Source organism: Musca domestica, unplaced genomic scaffold, assembly GCF_030504385.1.
Source record: "Musca domestica strain aabys unplaced genomic scaffold, Musca_domestica.polishedcontigs.V.1.1 43, whole genome shotgun sequence".
Lineage (NCBI taxonomy): Eukaryota > Metazoa > Arthropoda > Insecta > Diptera > Muscidae > Musca > Musca domestica.
In genome coordinates, this window is record NW_026712332.1 from 4,147,726 (window position 1) to 4,150,645 (window position 2,920).

The following is a 2,920-nucleotide window of genomic DNA, read 5'->3' on the forward strand; positions in this document are numbered from 1 at the left end:
GGATTTGCAGTACCTATACAGGTCGCATTATAGACCAATCTACGCGGAATTTCGCATGTAGCTAGAGTTTAGGGCGGGGAAGAAGCCTACCAAATTGGGTGGTATCGGATAATATTTAGCGGGTAAATAGACCATATCTTTTGTGTTGAAAAAAATCAAATTTGTCATTAAACCATGAATACTTTAAATCCCTGCGAAATCAAGAAGCCATCACAATGTTGCTTCTGACCTTTACATTGATCTTAGCATCCAACAATCGGATATATAGCAAAATAGGTGTGATATATATGTCTATCAAAAAAGATATGCTTGAAAGATCTCTTATATGTCGAGAACGACTGAACTGATTTCGACAGTTCTCATTAATTCAGAATGGCCTCTTGGCAGGAAAGAAACAACGTCTAAAAAATCGCATAAAATATCTCTCTAAAGAGGAAAATATTGATTTTGTAAAATTTTCTCATATTTTTCAATTGTCATATTTTCATTTTGAATTAAACATTTGGTAATATTTCTACAGCTAACAAAACTAAGTAGTTATGACATCAGAATATCATATACAGATCGCATTTATGGCCCTCCTTACGAAATTTTGCATGGGATAAGATGAGGGTCAGAATAGAAGCCTACTCTTTTTGGAGATGATCGCCATATATTTAGGTGTTGAAATGAACCAAAAAACTGCAAAATTGTCGGTAGGGTCGTAATTATCGCCCGATCCTCACGCACATTTAGTTACCGCACATTGCAAAAGCCAAGCAGTTTCGGATGGCCATCCAAAAATATTCATGTGTGAAATAGTTTGCCAACTTTTGGAGACAAAATACGAAAATGTACATTCCAGTGACTTTTTGGAGAATTCACAAATACAGGAAAGACGCACTTCTGACTATTTCGTTAACGCTGATTTCGTTGAAAATTATAGTCAAATGTCTGTATCTCATATAGATGCGTTTCAGTCAAAAACCAATAAATGTTAATCTTTTGCCACTTCTGAGAGATTATAGGTCTTTGGGAAATATTGGTTCCAGATCTAGGAAGACCATTTACGTGCAACATCTACCAATAAATGGAAATGAGCAATTTAGTTTAAGTTGCTATTATTCGAAAATTAGAGAACGGAACCTGATGGTTTTCTTTTATTATTTGTCACAATATCTTGTGGAATTCTGTCGAGTATTTCGCCTAATAAACTGTATTTTATTATAGTGTTGTAGGGTATTGAACGTCGGCCCCGCTCGACTGTAGCTTTTGCTTACTTGTTATATATATAGATAATTTGTGTGCGCATTTCTCCAGGAAACAAAAAATGTTATACCCTGGTCACCAGCTGGAAGAGATCTTAATTGAACTTTGGAAAAGAGTGTGGATAAGTTTCGAATAGCCTAAAAATTCCCAATTCTATCCGAAATATTTTTGCTGAAATTCTGACAGATATTCTAGTATGAGTATTGTATGGAAGGCATATAAAGTTTTCATTCCGTTTGTAACATCTCGAAATATAAATTTTAGACTCAACAGAGGTATATATATTTTTTGATCAGTATAAAATTCCATGTAGATTTAGAGATGTATGTCCGTCTGCCTGTCCGTTCGTCTGTGGAAAACACTCTAGCTTCCGAACGAAATGAAATTGGCTGATTAAATATATCTCAGGAGTGTGTTAGGTCCGCAGGACTTTTGTAATTAAAATGGACTAAATATATATGCCCGTTTTGGTATTGCCCAAATATAACTGTGGGCTGTTTCACACTTTTAACGGAAAATATTTCAAATTTGGAATTCGTAATGGGTACTGAATCCTATGCTAGAAAATTGCCCACACAGGTCCACGTCTTCATATAGCCCCCATGTAACGGTTCCAGCCTATATTCGGTATCATTATTCACCGGAATTGTTTCAAGTTTCGTATTTGAAATCATAATGGCTCCAATATAACTATATCTTCATATATTTGACATTTTTATGATTTTGCAAGCATTTTTCAATGGATTTTTTTTTTTTGAAAATTTGCAAATTACTTCCAAAGTCTTCACTTGTTTTTTTTTTTTAATCAACATATTTATCAATATGATCCTCAATCATCAACATTGGAAAAAAAGCTTTTTAATAAATAACCAGTAAGGAAAAGTCAAAAGTCGGGCGGGGCATATATAACGATAGCCACCGATACTCGGTATTTTGATAATCCTAGTCACATTTACCCACGAAATTGTTTCAAATTTAATATTTAAGAAGATTTGGTAGATGACAATCCTTGAAGTACAAAACTGTCTAAGGAGGTTTCCAATTTGTTATGGCCCCAATATCGGGCTCACCCACTTTAATGTTTTTTTGAAAATTTAACAGCATTATCAAAACGGACTTACTGGTGTTTGTAGTTTAAATTGGAACACGTTTGAATTCAGATACTTCTATGTAAAATGATTTCTTTGCCCAAAGGTGGAGGACATTGAAGTTCGGCCCAGCCGAACTAAACGTTTTTACTCATTTTTTTCTTAACACTTTTAGCTCATTTTTATTAATATTTGAAATTGATTAGCAGTTGTAAATGTTTAATTGAAAGTTTGTTTTACTTTTACTTTCGCTCTTGATCTACAATCCCTAAGCGGAATAGTAGACGCAGCCAATGAGCAGCGTTTGTAGAAATGTGTTTTTTTTTTTTTAATTTTGTTTACTACTTTTTCTATATGTCTTCTGAAATTTCCAAAATATCTCTTCTATTTTATTTACTGGCTGAGATTTTCTGTAACTGGTGTGAAACAAAAGCTATCTCACCTTGGTCCGGACTTCGGAGTGTACGCGTTCTCTACGCCCCTAGGGCGGGCGTATAAAATAGATACAATTGTAAATTTTAGGCCATGGAAACTTTTTCTATCTCATATTTTAGTGATCTAGATTTCGTATTACAATAATTGAT